At 46.7% G+C, this 19477-nt stretch overlaps 1 protein-coding gene across 1 annotated transcript in view; it reads right to left on the reverse strand.

Annotated features, from left to right (window-relative positions):
• Arhgap35 (Rho GTPase activating protein 35) overlaps positions 1–8717 on the reverse strand; it is a 118728-nt gene extending 110011 nt beyond the window's left edge. The window contains exon 1 of the mRNA XM_050130275.1: positions 7864–8717. The gene's annotated coding sequence lies outside the window, so the exon portion shown is untranslated. The remainder of the gene's footprint in view (positions 1–7863) is intronic.
• Positions 8718–19477: the final 10760 nt, after the last annotated feature.

Raw genomic sequence — 19477 nt, forward strand, 5'->3', positions numbered from 1 at the left:
CTGTTGTGTGCCATTCTGCCAATGACAAAGATTTCAAAACTCCAATAATCTTGTTTTAGTGCAGCACTTTTATCTGTACACAATTTGTTACTGAACAAAGAGCCCTTTTTAATTACCTGTGGCAATTAACAGTTATCATTTTCTTATGTCTTATGTATGCCTAATACAGGCTATAAAGGCTACATAATTTTGACCTTTCTTTTAAACACAGATAGGAAAAAGTTCAATGCAATCACACAAGTATTTTTTTCTTAATTTTCATTTTATATGTATCAAAGTTTTGCCTGCATGTATGTCTGTGCACCATGTGTATGTATCTGGTGTCCAAGGAGGCCAGAAGCAGGTGTCAGACTCCTGGAACTTGAGTTCCAGGTATTATGTGCCATCATGTGGGTACTAATAATAAACCTAGGTTCTCCGAAAGACTGTATTCTTAAATCTTCTGTACGTGGGAAGGCTATGCATTAGCTACAGCTGCCTAATATACTCTCACCACAACATTGTTTTCCAATTGAAACTGAAAAGTTACAAAATAATTACAGTGAAATAGGTTAGCAAAATGCCCCAGTGGATGAAGGTATTTGCCACCAAATAAGACAACCTGAGTTTGACTAAGTTTGAGTCCCAGGTCCCTCCCACATGAGAACTGACTCTCATAAGTTGTCCTCTGACCTCCATACATGGCACACACACACACACACCCAAATAAATGAACATATGTGATAATTACAATCAGCAATGAAACAAAAAATAAAGAGTAGTGTTCTTTATATCCACGCATCTGCATTTCAATGTCCTTTTAGTGTTTTTATATTGGTTGATTGCAGTACTAGAAATGGAACCCAGGATCTTATGCATGCCAGACCAAAAGACTACCACTGAGCTACGCACCTACCTCCTAATTTTTATATTTAATTGCAAATTGGCAAATTGTGGCAGTATTCTATCTATACATTTCTAGATGCCTAAAGAATATTTTCTTTTTTTCCTTTTTTTTTTTTTTTTTTGATTTTTGAGACAGGGTTTCTCCGTAGCTTTTTGGTTCCTGTCCTGGAACTAGCTCTTGTAGACCAGGCTGGCCTCGAACTCAGAGATCTGCCTGCCTCTGCCTCCCGAGTGCTGGGATTAAGGGAGTGCACCACCACCACCCAGCCCTGTTGTTGTTTTTCAAGACAAGGTTTCTCTGTAGCTTTGGAACCTGTCCTGGAACTTGCTCTGTAGACCAGGTTGGCCTAGAACTCAGAGAACTGCTTGTCTCTTCTTCCTGTGTGCTGGGATTAAAGGCATGTGCCACCACTGCCTGGCTAAGAATATTTTCAAAAGAAGAAAATCTTGGTTTTATGTCAGTGGTGGAGAACATGCCCAAGAGCAGGTGTTTCTGGGTTTCTCCCCAGCACCAAAAAGACTCACTCAAAAGGTACTTAAATATCTTTTTGTCTCATAAGAAAACAGAGTTAAACCTGCAGAGGTGGTGCGTGCCCTCAATCCCAGTACTCAGGAGGCAGAGGCAGGTGCAACTGAGTTCAAGGCCAGCCTGGTCTACAGAGTGAGTTACAGGACAGCTAGGACTGCTTCATGGATAAACTCTGTCTCGGAAAAAAAACAAAAAGGAAAGAAGGAAGAAAGAAAGGAAGGAGGGAGGGAGGGAGGGAGGGAGGACGAACAAGACAGAGTTAAGCAGGCAATACTTGGCCAAACATTTGTAGCTTCTTTCTGTTAGACTAACTTAATTTTACCTAATTTTGTGATACCTGAATTTGAGTCTGGAACAGAAATGCTCAAACTTCCCAACACTGTCTAGCTGGCTAGACAATTATGCAGAGTAGAAGCAATCTGATAAAATCCTTTCTTTCTAAGAAGGAAAAACCACCTGCCCAAATCACATAGCTAGTAAGTCAAAGGGTCTTAACATTTTTCTAGTTGGTTTGGGTTTTTGGGTGTTTAAAGACAGGATCTCATTTAGTCCAGGCTGATCTTGAACCCATTTAGTTAAGGATTGCCCTGAACATACATAATCCTCCTCCCTCGGCTTCTCAAGCAATGTGATTATAATGTATGCCACTGTGCTTGGCTTTGTCAACATGTTTTTACAGCAAGGGAAGCTTTCTCTCAACGGCTAAATTTCAATCACCAACTCACTACAGTGACCAGAAAGAGGGCATACTCTAAGTCAAGAGAAGGCCCAAGCAAAACAAAGATTAGTGAAGAAACTACAACCAATGCACGTCACAACTGCTGCAGAGTCCATAACACAGTAGCACTCCTTTCATAAGGGAAGGTGAAGAATACAGGCAAGTTGGCTATTCCCAGCAAAAACAAATAATACATTTCTCTAATGATGCTTCATGGCTCAAAGTACCCAGTTTCTATTAATTTCAGAGATGCCCATAAATCAAAGATTAACAGCTACTCATTTATTTTCAAGAATTTTTATAGATAAATTTTGATAAAATGCTGTATCGAAAGCTAAATAGAAATAAACTTTTGGGAAGATGAACACCAATGATTTGTTTGCATTTCTTAATATTAGCAGTTCAAGTACTATTCAGACCATTGCTATGAGAGTCTAGGTCAACAATGACTCAGCTTGAGAAATTCCCTACCACTTTAAAAAGAGGTGTAAGCTGAGTTATACTGCTAATGCAAACTAGAAAGCCTATCTCTACCCCCCCCCCACGTTATAAACTAAAATCCATGTGAATGGCTGAGAAAGTGGCAGTGTTAATTTTCTACTGAAAAAAAAAAAGTATCCACAAGGGTAAGTCTGTTCAGTCTCCTCTAAGCCAGGAAAAGCCCCTTCTCAATTCTGTTTTAGAACAAGACAAGGGCAAGGGGGGGAGGGGGATATCCAAGCTCCAGCCCCAGCTCTTCTAACAGCACGTTCTTTGCTGAATGGAGTCTACAAGAGGACTGGACTTCGGAGAGTATTGTCCAGCCTAGTGGAGAAGCAAGCTCTCCCCAGTACTAATTAATTAGGACAAAGCCCAGACAGAAGGCAGGCCCCTCTCCTGTGTCCAATGTTCTTCTAATACGGCAGAAGCAAGCCTTTCATTTCCCCACCTGCAAACAGATTTTCAAACTAGGTTCCACCAAACTCCAGGACCCAAGAAGATTTTTCTGCTAGATGGCTTCCCTCTTCAGGCAATGAATCTTGGGGTTTATGAAAGACGAAAAATGTAAATAAGTGAAATAAATGATTGATCAAATGTCACACAGACTGGATAAATTATACCAGATGTGATAGTGCATATCTGCAATCCCAGAATTTCAGATACAGACAAAAGGATGACTTGAAATCAACCATCAGCTACATACTCAACTAGAGGCCTGCCTGGGCTATGTGAGATCCTGCCTCAAAAATAAAATAAAATAAAATAAAATAAAAGACCAAAAGCACTGTTTAGTTTGCCAGGTAGGTAGAAAATGACAACATTCCTAGGAGATCACAAGAAGGGTTGCAAGAGGTCTAACACTTCAGGAGATTGCCTCAGACCAAGGATTGAAAAGCAATCTAGTTAAGACTGCCCACCTCCAGCTATGAGGACCTGATCTGCTCTATCATCTCTGGAAGACTGACCACATAGATACAGTCATGAGGCTATGGCTCTCCATTAGCTGTGTAACCTGCACCCTTCCCAGACTGTCCTTTTCCAAGTCACTGTTCGAGCCAGATACCTACACCTATCCATCTGGTATGAAGAGAAATGAGTTTCTGACTTATCCTGAGACATCTTTGGTGCAATTAAATAAGGAGGTAATGGGCAAGGGAGAAAAGACATAAGTACAAAGAAAGGTTAGTTTTAAAGATAGGGGGAGAGGCTAAGAAAGGCTAGTTCTAAAAATTTAGACAGGGTTGAGAACCCTTGAAGACATGCTAGTACATTGAAAAAAGTCGTCTGCTGCTGTCTCTTGCTTCACACTCCACCCCAACTGGCATAGGAACTGTTCCAAAAGGCCAAAGTTACCACCTCACATTTCTGTAGCACCCAATTCCATCACGAAAGCAAACATCAATTCCGGGATTGGAGTCTCCACTACCATGAGAGAAATCTGACTGTCTTTGGAACATTAGTCCCAGTTGAGGAGAAAGACCAGCTCTTCATTCTTTCTGTCTCTCCTCTTCCTATTACGTGAACTCCAGCTTTAAGCATGTAGAATGTTTTAGGCTGACAGTGTTAGGAAACACACACTGTAGCTGCACATACAGTTGTTCCTATTCTTAATTGTGTCACCGTCACATTAGGAATGAAAAGACAACTAAATGTTTGTACTGACATAGAGAATACAAACTCTAAAATAAATTCAGGAGATTGTGACACAAGGCCAAAGACACACCACTGGAAACAGACCAAAGTGCTACACAGCATCAAAATCCCCACTCTCCTTGTCAGAGTTTAAAGTCCTGTAGCTCATTTAGGGGCAGAACATGATACTGACTTCCGACCGTAGTACACAACTGAGAAGAAAAAGACCCAGACCCAGAAAACTTACAGTTCTAAAAAGGTAGAAGAGCCACACAGATCTACTGTTCAGCCCCCTACATGTTCTTGTACACAAATGCCCCAACACTGGATGAGTCAATAGTCTAATTCTGTAGATGACAGTGAAGGTTTTTTATTTCAAATGGGTTCACACAGAACTATTTCTAAGCAGGTGCTGAAATAAACAGTCTGATCATAGCTCAGTTAAGAAAGACCTTCCAGTAAATGTGCCTTCACAGCTGGATAGCTGTTTTAATACGCAACTGCCCTGGGCCACAGGGAGGTTAAAAAACAAAAACAAAAACCCAAAAACAATAAAAACAGGCTTTTGACTTAGATTTACTTAAGAAATAAAATAAATAAACCTACAAAAGGTCCTCCCTCCCAAGTTAAAAAAGATTGTGGTCAAATGGCTCTTTATTGAAAGAATGAATTTTCTAAAACCATCACAAAATCATTGAGGAACTTGAGGAACACAGGGTAGGAAAGGCACAGCTCACAGACATCAACCCCAAATCTACTTACATCAGCCAGTTTTTGCAGCCCTCTCCAACGCTACCCATCCAGTTCCCTCATATCTGGGGGGGATGTCAGAACTCACCCTCTGGCTCCTGCTCCTGGTTCCTCAAGAGCCCAGTAGCCCAGCATGGATCTGCCCAGGAGTACTGGGCTCCTGTGGCTGGGAGTGCCTGCTGGCAACACCAGAAGGCAGAAATCTGAAGACACTTAGCACTTTCTCTCAACAACAACAACCACCACAAAGTGCTTTCCATACCCAGACCCCCCCCCCATTTTGAAGACCAGGAAGCTGGAGTCTTCTAGGGGGCAGAGGTGAAAAAGGAAAAAGAAACCCACTGGGTCTAGGCACACCCTCAAGGTCAAGGCATTAACCAAAGGCCAGGAGGGAAGACAAGAAGGCTGCTTCGAAGCCCAGAGCAGTAAACACCAAGTGTGGCCACAACACCCCCTGGGACCTGCAGAATTTGAGAACTGGCATTTCCCTAGCCTGGAGTAAAAACAAGATTATGACTTTTCAGCTGGGGGGGGGGGGAGCTCGGACGACAAAGAAGCATACTCCTGAATACTCCTCAGGGGTGCTGGTGTGGAGGTGGAAGAGGGTTGAAAGTACAACTGAGAGTCTACAACTGCTCAAACAGGCAAGGAGAAAAGTGAGAAGAATAAAGAGTCATAAGCAGCTGTAGTCCTCTTTCCCAAGGACACAAAGGTCTGAGGACTAGAGAGGGAGCAAAGAAAGCACAGAGGGGAAAAATGGGCAATGGCTGAGTACTACCCACCATCACTAACCTTGGTATGAATCAGAGAAATGGGGAGATAGATGCCCCCAAGCTGCAGAGTTGCAATCCTATCTACCCCTACCTCTTACAGCAGATCTCAGGAGAACTTTGGGAATAAAACTGGAAACACTCAGGGCTCCACACAGAATCTGCAATTCTTTGGACCAGTGCCTGGAGAACCTGGTGTCAGCCAACCCTGGCAAATGCTGAGAGAAGCATAACAGGTAGAGACAGACCTAAAAGGGGATATCCTCAATGGGGAACCTGTTGGCAATGGGTAAGAAGCCCCAAGAAGCAGGAGTGATAATCAGTGTTAGAAAAGATAGAGCATGAGGATAAAAGGCAGAAAGACACGAGGGAGGAAGGCGAGAAGCCAAAGAGGAAAGGAACGGGAAAGAGACATCAAGAGAAAATGAGCATCTGTGCAAGAACTTGAAGGCTCCAAGAAAGTAGAGACAAATAATAAGAAAGGAATGATTAATACCTTCAGGTTAGAACTAAGGAAATGAGGGCTTAAAAGGAGGTAAGAGGCAAAGCAAAATAGGGACAGCAAATGGAGAAAAAGAAAAGTGCTGAACGGGGGTGGGGTGGGGCTTAGAATTGAAAGGGACCAAAGGTGGGACACAAGAGATCAGTGTTAAAAGATTGATCACTTTGACAGGGACAGCAACGGTAAAATTAAAAATGGGTCAAAATATGCAAATGGACAGCTCCAAAAGGAAGCTGTGGGGAGGGGGCACCTACTAAACAGAAAGAGGGGGAAAGCCAGTGGAAAAAAGGTAAGCCAAGGAAATGCAGAATGGGAAGTGTTAAGGGTCAGAGTCATCTGAGGTACAGAGGCACAGCAGTAGCAAGAAGATGCGGCAGCAAGTCCTAGATGGAGAGTAACTTACTAGAGACAACAGGCTAAGGGGGGAGAGGGATGAATGGAGCAGAGCAGAGGAGCACTGAAATAAAGGTAAGAAAGAGGGGAAACACAAAACAGAGGAGCAGAGGCAAGGCACAACTAAGATGGAGTTAGGGTTAGGGCAGAGGTCTGCTAAAGGGAATGGCAGAAATGAGACACCCTGAGGGACAGGAAAGGGGGAAAAAAGAAGAGGCTGAATGCCAGGCGCTGCAGGAGAGTGCATGCAAGGCAAGGGGCAGAATTGGCAGGTAGAAGGATCTGGAAAAGTAGAGAGGGTCTGAAAGGCAAACGGGGGGGGGGGGGGAGCACTGAGAAGGGAAGGAAGGAAGCAAGCAAGCACCGAGTATTTGAGTCCGAGAAAGGCTGAAGAAGCCTAGGGGCATCCCAAGGAAGCACAGCAGAGCAGGTTCCGTGCTACAACCAGGGCAGAAATGTGGGGCAGTTGGGCCCAAGTGAGAGGAGGAATTATGTCCAAAGAAAAGACCAGAGGGCAGCAGTGCCTTCACCAACAGAGGTCTAGCATGGGTCTCCACGGAGGTGGAACCACGGGTTCTAAAGGGACAGCTCCTGGGGATGGAAGAGGTTCTAAGTCAAGAATAATAACAGCAGACAGGCCAAAGGAGGAGGACGGTGACCTCACCCCAAAAGTGATGCTAATAGAAAACAGATAAGGTAGGGGGACACGGATGTCCAAAGTGGGCGCCAGAAGGGAGACAGAGGGTCAGTGAGGAGGTAGATCGTACCAGGAGCACAGCCCACTCCAGGAGGCAGCGAAGGGTATGACTGGGGAGTGGGGGGGGGGAGGAAGTGGGAAAGGAGACGGCTCAGAATTGGGAATCGGATGTCTCGAGTGGAGGCTGAGAGACACCGAGATCCCCCATCGGGTCGTGGTGGGGCGTGTGGAGGCAGACGCCGGGATTGCAGGGCTGCGGGGACAGTGGCGAATAGGAAGGGCAATGCGAGTCGCGCGGGCCGGGCCCGGGCATGCAGCGGCCAGGACGCGGGGACCGCGGGGCGCTGGGGGGGCGCTCCCTCCCCTCCCCCTCCGGCTCCTCCATTGTTCGCGGGCTCCGGGCCCCGCGGTCCCCGCCTTTCCCCCCACCCTTGGATCCCGCAGCGGGGCGGCGCCCGTCGCCTCGCCCGTCCCCACATTCCCCTCCGCCAGCTCCGCGGCACTTACCAGCCTCGGGGGCGCCCTCAGCGCGGCCCCGGCCTCCGCGATCCCGGCCGCAGCGACGGCGGGCCCGGCGCCATGTTCCCCTGGCGACTCGTTCCTGAGGCGGCTGTAGCGGCAGCGGCGGCTCCGGCGGCGGGGGGCCGGGCGGACCCTCCCTCGCGGGCTCCCTCCTCCGCCTCCTCCTCCTCCCGCCGCGCCGCGGCTCTCCCTCGGGGCGGGGGGCGGGGAGGGGAAGGGGGAGGGGCGGGAACTAGGGGGAGGGCTGACCAGCCTCGCTCGCTCCCTCCTCCCTCCCGCGCAATGGCGACGGCGGCGGCTGCGGCGCTGCGACACCTCCTTCCTGCGGCCGCCGCGGCCGTGCGCGCGCCTTAAGACCCTCTCGCTAGTGCGCGTGCGTGTCTGAGGTACCAGTGGCGTTGGGGCAGGGGCTGGACGGTGGGTAACGGCCCGACAGGGACACGCACGCCGCGCACGGTAGCCCGGGAAGACAAGCACGCGCGGGCACGAAGGGCGCCGAGTGCGCGTGCGCGCCCGAGGAAAACGCCGCTTTGCCCAGCAGCTGCGGCGCCAGAGTCACAGCGCGAGGACAACCGCGAACCGGCTCAGTAGGGCGCGGGGTGGGCTTCGTGCGCGTGCGCAGAGACGGCTGCAGCCTGCCAAGCAACCAAAGGGAGGGCCCGCGAGGGGCGCGCACGGCGTTGCGCGCTCCAGGCCGCAGATGCCCGCCACCCCTCCCCACACACGCCACCCCACGCCGGCTTCTGGAGAAAGCCAGCTCTGAGAGGCATGGCCCGGCTCCTGAGGGCGGGTACCTAGGGCTCTGTCCCGCTCGCGCGGGACCTCAGCAGCCAATGGGTGGCAGGAGGAGGTGGGTTCGCCTCGTCAAGCCGCAGCCTCGGGATAACGGAGGTGGGGGTACGGGGGACGGGGTGAACGTAACGTGGGGTGGCGAGGCGGGGCTGTAAAGGAGGGAGCGTACCCAGCGAGGGAGCAGATTGGGCGGGGGAAGGGGGCGTGGTCCGCTGCAGCCCAATCTGGGCCTCGCAGTTGGTCGGCCCGGAAGAGTGGGCGGGGACAGAGGGCACGTGCTCTTTCCCGGGCGCTGAAGAAAAACCTGTGGGCCTGGCGCGTTGATACAGGTTGCTGGTGATTTCACCCAGCGCTTGGTCCCGGGCAGAGGGAGGACAGGCCCTGCATTGCAGCCCTAGCCTCCAGGTCGCATCGAGCAAATGACAACAAACCACATATTATTTTGGGTGCTTTCTGGGATGAAGTGCTGATGTGAGAGGACCCCCCCACCCCACCTCTTCCTCTGGGGGGGGTCCTCCAGAAGAATGGATTGTGAAAGACAGGCTTTCCCTGCGCCCAAACGGTGTGTGGAATGCATGAAGAACACGTGTTTCCGATTCAACACTGTGCTTCTTTCCAGTGTTTCACCTGTAAAGTCGAATAATAGTACCCAACTCAAAGGGTCGCTGGGAGAGTCGAATGAGGTGTTATGGTCCCCAAGGCCATGATTCCCAGGAGGATGCTCCAATCACTAGAACCCTGTAAAATGTAGGGGATTTCCCCCATACATTAACATCTATAATAGCTGATGAGTTGCTCTCAGCAAGGGATTAACAGCAAAAATAAAACGACTATGAATATATTGTGTTGTAACGAGAGCAATGTGAAGATGATCTCTTTGGAGTCAAGGCAGGTATTTAATATCTCCCTCTTGGCCATGGATAACTGAAACATCAAAAAGCAACATGGGAGTTAGAGGAGGACTACAGTGTCTAAATGTGGGGGGGGGGTGGCGTAGGGGAAATGGCTTCCACATATTAAGTACTCAGTAAGCATTGTTAAAATTACATGAAGCCTTTCATTACAGTTTTCAAGTTAGAAGGGCGGGTTCTGGTGGTGTGGGCTGAAGAGATCAGCAGTAAAGAATGGGTCCTTCTCTTGCAGACAGACCCAAGTTCAGTTCCCAGCACCCACATCAGGCAGTTCACTACCACATGCAACTTCCGCTCTAGAGGAAGCCGAGGCTGTGGCCTCCGGGGCCTCACACAGACACATAATAAAAAATAAAATATCCGGGGCTGGAGAGATGGCTCAGTGGTTAAGAACATTGCCTGCTCTTCCAGGGGTTCTGAGTTCAATTCCCAGCAACCACATGGTGGCTCACAACCATCTGTAATGAGATCTGGTGCCCTCTTCTGGCCTGAAGACATGCACACAGACAGAATATTGTATACATAATAAATAAATACATAAATAAATAAATAAATAAATAAATAAATAAAATATTTAAAAATAAAATATCCTTACCTGGGGCTGAGGATAGAACTTGTTTGTAGAATGCTTGCTTGCATACACAAGGTCCTGGTTTTCATCCTCACCACAGAATATATCAAAGTAAGTAAAAATAAAGATAATTTTCATTGAAATTGTTCTCACTAGGAATCCGTGGTTGCCCTGGAATTTACTATGTAGCTCAGACTGGAATTGAGTATGTGGCATCCTCTGCCTCCTGAGTGTTGGAAAAGAGTGATGTTGGTACAGCACAAGGGAACACAAGAAAAAAAACATCAAGACAATTTATTATCATCATCATCATCATTAATTTTGCAAAAACAGTGCTTGCAGGGAGGTGTAAAGCTGGGTCAGAGATTAAGACCACGTCACAACTGCCTGAAACTCTAGTTCCAGGGAAACTGGTGCCCCCTTCTGACCTCTCCAGGAACAGCAGAGACACAAGCAAAACATCCATGCAATTAAACACAAATTTCTACAATTTGTGTGTGCGTGCATGCATGCGCTTGTGACAAAACCCAAAGCCAGTTCTTGAGCACACAGAGCTTTGGCTTTTTATTTCTGATGGAAGTGACTTTGTCTTATCCCATTTATGGGAACTCAACTCAATCTGACATGATTGACTAATCAACTGGGGAAAGGGGAAAGTTCAGGAGATATGGGCCCTTGTTGGCCTAACTACCCTGGATAGGATAGAGAAACAAATCCTATTTCTCACATGAGTGTATGCACACCACAACAGAGTTCAGAAAACTAACACCCTTCCAGGGCTGGAGAAATGGCACAGTGGCTAAGAGTACTGGATGCTCTTCCAGAGAACCTGAGTTCGAGTCCCAGCACCCACATGGTGACTCACAATGTCAGTACAGTTCCAGGGGCTCTGATACCCTCTTCTAGCCTCCACTAGCTCCAAGTGTGAATGTGGTGCACAGATATACATGCAGGCAAACCACCCACTCACATACAATAATCCTTCCAAACCCTCTCAGTCTTGGGAAACATGTGAACAGACAATGTCTCACTCGCAACTTGTGTTTTTTCTTGTTGGAGTTTGTCACCTTTTCTTCAAGTCTCAAGTTGAAGTCACTTCCTCAGAGTGGCCTAACAGATGTGGTCTGATCCTGGTCTTTAATAAAATGTGTATGCTGGCAAAGGATGCAGTTCAGCTGCTAGAGGGCCTGCCTAGCATGTTCTGGGTTCAGTCACCAGCATCACATAACCCGGTGTGATGGCACACGCCTGAAATACAGGCAAGGGCATCAGAAGTTCAAGGTCAACCATAGCTACACTGTGAGTTCCAGACCAGTACAGGCTACATGAGACCAGTGTGTGTGTGTGTGTGTAGTTAATTGAATGTTAAACAAAAGGGATAGTTAACATTCAATCTCGTGGTAGTCAAAAAGATGAAGTCCTTGTCTGCTCACTCCTACTTTCAGATGTCCCTCAGGCTGGGTCAGGTGGCCCCTCTAGGATCCTAAAGTCCCTGGACCACCCTGAGTCATTCCTGTCTCTTAATTCTTTCCTGTCGCATAAGAGCAGGCCTAGTGCTCCCACAATCGCCATCAATGTCTCTAAAAGGTCTAAGCAAAAGGAAGGGGCTCAGAAAGTGCTTTGTTGTTGTTGTTGGGTGAAGTACCTTAAGGGAGGGCCTTCCCAGCTCTGTAATTCTTTCCAGTGCTTAAGAAGGAGCTGAGTAAGCCAACGACAGGAAACAGGCTTCCCTGGGGGCAGCCACCCCCGCGAACCCAGCTCCCCCTCCTCTCCAGGATAAACAAACAGCCGACTAAACAATTAGCTGACAGAGAGAAGAGCGCGCCGCCGCTGCCGGCTTGGATCTCTCTCAAGATTTCCCAAGCATGGCCCTGCAGGCCCAAATAGCTGGAGGTCACAGTAACTAGAGTGCTAGGGACCATCGTTCAGGGCTTCAGATCTGGACGTGTATCGCAGAGATGGCTAGGCAAAAGAAAGGAAGGAAGAAAGAAAAAAAAAAAAAACACAAAAGTTTTCACACAAATTAGGGACGCTGGGACATAGTCTTCATTCCGGAGAATTAAAGAGAGGGTAACGACCAGGGTCGAGCATGAGCTAGAAGTCGATGATCCTACAGCGCCGCCTTCCAGAAGAGCAAGGAAAGTCACAGCTTGCTGAAGCTACCGGAGAATACAGCAAAGGATGGAATCTTCTGCCATTGGCCAGAAAGGCAGCCAATCACGAGAGAGGAACGAGAAGCGGTGATGCTGGCTTTCGACTGAGAATCCTAGAGCGCCAGGAACCAGTCAAGACATCCAGTGTATAGTGCACCAGATGTTTGATGGAAGGTTGCACGACAACCCTTTTTTATAAATTTGTAAGATTAGTCGGGCATGGCATAATCCCAGCATTAAGAGGAAGAGACCGAAGGATTGGAAAAGTTGAGGCCAGATTGTTCTGTGAAGTGAGTTACAGGCTAGCCTGGGCTACTCAAAGGCAGCATGGGAAACAGCGAAACCCTGCCTCGGAAAGCAAGAGCGAGGAGAAGGTGGGAGACGCAATAAATTTAAATGTAAATAATGTAATTTTGAGTAAGGCATAGTTCACACATTGATTGTTTTAAGGCTGTTTGCTTTTTGGTGCTGGAGTGGTAGAGGCAAGCTCTCTCCCACTGGGCTACATCTTCAGTCTTTTAACTTTTATTTTGAGTCAGGATCTCACAAAGCTGTCCAAGAGACTCAGTCCCTAGTCCTTTCAGGTTTGAATTTTTAATCTTTCTGCCTCAGCGTCTGTAGACACTGGCGATAACAGGTGTCTGCCATCAAGTTGACTTTTGTTTGAGACAGGGTATTCTGTAGCAAAGACTACCTCAGATTTGCTATGTAGCCAGCACTGGCCTTGAACTTCTTTTTCTTAAAAAAAAATATTTATTTATTATGTTTACAATATTCTGTCTGTGTGTATGTCTGCACGCCAGAAGAGGGCACCAGACTCCATTACAGATGGTTGTGAGCCACCATGTGGTCACTGGGAATTGAACTCAGGACCTTTGGAAGAACAGGCAATGCTCTTAACCTCTGAGCCATCTCTCCAGCCCTGGCCTTGAACTTCTGATCCTCCTCCCTTTCCCTCTCAACAACCTGCCTATAAATAAAAAGAGCACTTTCTTGTGACCAGCCTATACATCCAGGAACTGTGTTAGATCATCTCTCAGATGCCTCTAAGAACACCTCCTTCCTCTTCCTCCTCTCCATAACCAATGGAAACTGCTGTATTAGTCATGACTTTTACTACTGTAGATTCCTTTTGCCTATTTTAGTGCTCTCTTAAGGTTTTGTTGCTGTGAAGAGACACCATGGCCATGGCAACTCTTATAAAAGTAAACCTCCTCCTCCTTCCTTTTTTTGTTTTTTGCTTTTCAAGAAGGGGTTTCTATGTAGTCTTGGTCGTCCTGGAACCCACTCTGTAGATCAGGCTGGCCTCAGAGATCCACTTGCTTCTGCCTCCCAAGTTCAGGAAATAAAGGCATGTGCCACCTCCATCCAGCATGAAGGAAAACGGTTCATTGGGCTGCACAGAGGTTTAGTCCACTGTCGTGACTGGAAGCATGGTGACATGGAGGCAGCTGAGAGTTCTACATCTGGATCTGAAGGCAGCAGGAAGAGGGAGCAACACTGGGCCTTAGCTTGAGCTTCTGAAACCTTAAAGCCCAGGCCACACCTCCAAATAGTGCCATTCCCTATGGGTTTATGGGAGCCATTTTCATTCAAACCACCACAGTGTTGCATACAAATGGACTCCCCCTGTAAGTACTTTTAGGGATAGCTCTGTTGTATAACTGTTTCCTCAGAGATTGAATGAAACATCGGGTCCTGAAGGCAAGCTCCTTAAGTGGGAAAGTGTAACATGAGGGCCAGCTTGTTAGGGTTTCTGTCCCACTGGGTACTCCACAGCCAGGAAGTACCAAAGAAAATCACACAGAGATCTCCATAAGTTATAAAACTGATTGGCCCATTAGCTCAGGCTTCTTGTTAACCCTTATAGCTTATATTAACCCATTGTTCTTATCTACGTTAGCCACATGGCTCAGTACCTTTCTCAGCCAGCAGATTACATCTTGCTTCTTCCATGGTCTGGGCAGGACTGCAGAGGGAGCTTCCTGCGTCCCAGAATACTCCTGTTCTCATCACCCCGCCTCTCCTTCCTGTCTGGTTGACCTACCTATACTTCCTGCCTGGCCAATCAGCGTTTATTTAAAACATGATTGACAAAATACAGACAATTCTCCCACACCAGGAAAGTGAACAACTCAAAATTGCTTCAGGAAGTCCCTGAAACTGGCCAGATTCACTAGGTTCTTCCCTCCCAAAGCAAGCATGCTGCAGAGGAAAGGAGACTCAGAGAGAGACCAGCAGTCTGGAAGAAGATGAGATGCCTGGAAGATGTTTAGATTGACTTCATCAACCTGTCTAGCTACCTGCAGGCTGTGTGGTGTGTTGGGGTTTCTAGCTTTGTGAGCTGTCACCCTTCTGTTCCTGTAAGTACCCCTCACCTAGATTCCTGTGAGTAACCCCAGTAAAATCCATGGTTCACCAAGTTGGACTTCAGTGGTATCTGTACTTTGATTTCTTGTGGGATCCCTATCTGGGGTAGGTAAATGTGTGTGTTATGCCTCCCCAGGAAAAGTATGTGACACAGCTCAGTCTTCTGAGTCCTAGGGTTTGTGAGGTCCAGACTGGCCACTGTGAGTCAGGGTAAAACATTAGTTCTCATAGGCATACTGCCAGATGCTACTGACGAGTGTAACAGCTGGGCTGGTGAGATGCTTTACTGTATAAGAGCACTGGCTGCTCTTCCAGAGGTTCTGAGTTCAATTCCCAGCAACCACATGGTGGCTCACAACCATCTTTAGTGGGATCTGATGCCCTCTTCTGGCATAAAGTTGTACATGCAGATAGAGAGCTCATATACATAAATAATTAAATCTTTAAAAAGAAGTTGTTCACCAACCTCCATACCCATGCTATATGTTCACATTCACAGGCCATGCACACACACCCATACAAACTAATAATAAATATTAAAAAAAAATTAAAAAGAGTGTAACAGCTGGTCTTTGCTGGATGTGTAAGTAAAAGCTTGCAATCCCAGCACTCAGGAGATTGAGACAAGTACCAAGAGATTCTGCAGGCCAGGGGTTGGAGAGATGTCTCAGCAGTTTTGGAGCACTTCCTGCCCTTGGCAGAGGAGCTGAGTTCAATCCCGGGCACTCTCACAAGCATCAAGCACCCCTTCCTCCAATTTCAGGGGATACACTGCCTCTTCTAGCCAGGCAGGCATCTGGCGCACATATATACACAAAGACAAAACACTAATGCATTTAGAAATTCATTGAAAGGAGAGAAATCCATGTCAGCAATTCTATCCAATAAGATATTATTACGGAAAAAAAAAAGAACAAGCTGTGTGGTGGTGGTGCACACCTTTTATCGCAGCAGGTAGGAGCCAGAGGCAGGTGGATCTCTGTGATTTCAAGGCCAGCCTGGACTACAGAGAGTTCCAGGACAGGCAGAACTATTACACAGAGAAACCCTGTTTCAAAAAAAAAGAAAAGAAAAGAAAGAAAGAAAAAAAAAGAAATGAATGAATGTTGGCTCAAAGGGTGGGTTTTTAGTTTCTGTAAAGTGGGTTTTCCATCTGTTTTTTTTCTTTCTTTCTTCCTTTCTTTCTTTTTTTTTTTTTTTTTTTTTTTTTTTTGAGACAGGGTTTCTCTGTGGTTTTGGAACCTGTCCTGGAACTAGCTCTTGTAGACCAGGCTGGTCTCAAACTCACAGAAATCTGCCTGCCTCTGCCTCCCAAGTGCTGGGATTAAAGGCGTGCGCCACCACCGCCAGGCCAACTGATTTCTTTCAAATTAAGTAAGTGCACATCAGTTCTTGGCTTCCACCTTGTTGAGGGGAATTCCAGAATTGAACTATAGTCCCTGGGCTTGTGTGGCTATAGCACTTTTACTAGGTGAGCTGTCTCACCTGCTCCATGTATTGTTTTGTTTTAAGGCTCAGAGAAGTGTATAAGATAAAAAGCCAAGGAAGCACTGGAAGTCTCTCCACAGCTGAGGATGACCTTGAACTCCTGATTCTTTCGCCCCCATCTCCCTAGGGGGTTGTAAGTGTGTGTCACCACGCTCAGCTTTAATTAATGCACAGTTACAAAGTCATTTAAAGCTGGCAGTGATGGTGCACACCTTTAATCCCAGCACTTGGGAGGCAGAAGCAGGAGGATATCTATCTGTACGTTTGAGGCCAACCTGGTCTACAGAATGAGTTCCAAGAAAGCCAGGGCTGTTACACAGAGAAAAACTGTCTTGAAAAATCAAAACAGAAAAAAAATGATAAAACAAAAACAAAGTCATTTAAAAATTTTAGGGCTGGGAAACCTAACTTTCTTGGTAGACTGCTCACCTAGCATGCCTGAAATCATGGACCTCACCAATAATCTTGGCATTTGGGAAGTACAGGCAAGAGTGTCAAAAGTTCAAAGTCATGCTTGACTACATACCGAGTTCTGGTCAGCATGGGATACATAAGACCCTGTCAAGAAAAGAGGTGAGGGGGCTGGAGAGATGGCTTAGAGGTTAAGAGCATTGCCTGCTCTTCCAAAGGTCCTGAGTTCAATTCCCAGCAACCACATGGTGGCTCACAACCATCTGTAATGAAGTCTGGTGCCCTCTTCTGGGCTGCAGGCATACACACAGACAGAATATTGTATACATAATAAATAAATAAATATTAAAAAAAGAAAAAGAAAAGAGGTGAGGGGAGAAGAGAAGGAAAGGAGGGATGGGAGGGAATTTCAGTTGTTCCATTATTTCCCAAACACTTAGTATTAGCCATTCATTCCTTTTATTTTTATTTTATGTATATGGGTATTTTCCCTGCATATATGTCTGTGCACCCATGCGTCTGTCTGCTGTGGGGGGGGCGGGAATGAATCAGGCCCCCTAGAACTGGAGTTAACAGACAATTCTGAGCAGCCTCAGGGGTGCTTGGAATTGAACCTTGAGTTCTGGAAGAGCAGCTAGTGTTCTCAACCACTGAGCCATTTCTCCAGTCCCAACAGTCAGCCTTAGTAGGGTGGTATGGTGGTGCAAGCCTTTAATCCTGCTGAGGCAGGCTGGTCTCATTCCAGGACAGCCAGGGCTACAAAGAGAAACTGTCTCAAAAAAAAAAAAAAGGCCATTTTAAGTGTTTTGTTACCTTGTTTCTTTTTTTTTTTTTTTGAGACAAGACAAGGTCTCTTTCAGGTCTGAAACTCACCCAGTAGAAAGACTAGACTGGCTGGCCAGTGAGCCTGTGACAGCTAATCTTGGTTGTTAACCTCAATTGAGCAATGTCTTCTATCAGATTGACCTGAGGTGATGTCTGCAGGGCATTATCTTGATTGCTAATAGGTGTGGGAGGGCCAGCCACCACGCACCCTGGGGGTGAATAGGGTGGAAGTGGGGTAGGGATAGGGGTGGGCAGGAGAATTAGTCTGTACCAGAAAACAAAAGGACTAGGAATCTGGAAGCAAGCCAGTACACCAGCAGTCAAGGGTCTCTGTTTCAGTTCCTCTGTCCAGATTCCAGTCTTGAGTTCCTTCTTGGCCTCTTTTTAACAGTGGGCTGTGACCTGTAAGCTAAATTAAGGCTTTCCTCCCCAACTTACTTTTGGCCATTGTTTTTTTTTTTCTGTTTTGTTTGTTTGTTTTTAATCACAGCAACAGAAGCCAAGTAGGATAGAAAACCCTATGGAGGATAGGCATTGCGGTGAAAGACCTCACCATGTGGTGTTTATGCCTTAGAATGTTTTGCTGGAGGAAGGATTTTTCAAGCTCTAGGCTCGAAAAGCCACAAAGTGTTCAGAGCTTGTTGAGCTGTTGTGGGAACTAGGAAGATAATGCTGGGAGTGATAGTGGCCTGACTTGTAAGGTTGCAGTGTGTGTGTGTGTGTGTGTGTGTGTGTGTGTGTGTGTCTCATTGTCAGGGCCATTTGTGTGATTTATTTAAATTAAGAATATGTTAAATAAGGAAATAAATAATTGGTGGAATTAGGGCTGGCCAGGTGGTGGCGCCTTTGGTGGCACACATCTTTAATTCTGGCAGTCAGAGGCAAGCAAATCTCCAAGTTCAAGGCCAGCCAAGCCAGCCAAGGCTACAAACAGAAACCCTGTCTCAAAAAAAAACAAACAAACAAACAAAAAAAAAAAAACGAAACCTGTCTTAAACACGCCCCCTCCCCAAATCTGCGGAATTATTCTTTGATGTTCTTACTGGCTCTGTTGATGAAGAATCAGCTGTGGTTAACAAGGGACCAGCAGCACTAAGGGGAAAATCTGGGAAGGCTGGGAAGTGGTTCCTCAGGGTTAGCACACAGAGGCTGTGGTCCAGAGGGGCCGGGACTGCATCTCAAACAGGAAGCAGGACTTGGTCATGTGTAAGAGTGTCCCGTGTTGTGCTGGTTTTCACGGTATGAAAACTGCAGGTAAAGGAGTCATGGAAAAACTTATGTAGAGGGATTGGGTCCACACTTGGAATGATGGGATCTGCCAAGGATAATGGGACAGCTTTTTTCCTTTTAAAAATAAAATAAAAATTTTATGTGGGGGCTGGAGAGATGGCTCAGAGGTTAAGAGCATTGCCTGCTCTTTCAAAGGTCCTGAGTTCAATTCCCTGCAACCACATGGTGGCTCACAACCATCTGTAATGAGGTCTGGTGCCCTCTTCTGGCCTGCAGACATACAGACAGACAGAATATTGTATACATAATAAATAAATAAATATTTTTAAAATTTTTTTTTGTGTGTGTTTATGCATACATATGCACATGAGTGCAGGTGCCTGCAGAGGTCAGAAGAGGCTATGAGAACCCGTGAACCTAGCATTACAAACACCTATGAGCTGCTCTACCAGATTTCTGGGAACTAAGGTCTGGTCCTCTGGAAGAGCAACAGTCCCCTTAACCACTGAACCTCCACCACCACCATTTTTTCTTTCCTTTTTATGTTTTTGTTTTTGTTTTGTTTTGAGACTGGGTGTCTGTAGCACACAGTGGCCTTGAACTCACAAGGAGTCAGAGTTAGACTCCTAAGTTACAGGACTTACAGGCATGAGCCATCCCAACTGGAAGTAATGGGATTCATGTTAGAATTTTTATACACAAACTGTACTAAACAGCCCCACTTCCCCTCCCCACCCCATCCCATCTTTATTGCGCCATTTGAATAGCCTCTTCCATGATGTGCTTGTCCAAACCTATTGTCTGTCTCCTTACTTTACCTCGTTGCTATGATGCTAAGGATGCTATGG

The sequence above is a fragment of the Alexandromys fortis genome, unplaced genomic scaffold (genome assembly GCF_014885135.2).
Source record: "Alexandromys fortis isolate MF-2015 unplaced genomic scaffold, M_Fortis_MF-2015_v1.1 scaffold_325, whole genome shotgun sequence".
In the NCBI taxonomy this organism is placed as follows: domain Eukaryota; kingdom Metazoa; phylum Chordata; class Mammalia; order Rodentia; family Cricetidae; genus Alexandromys; species Alexandromys fortis.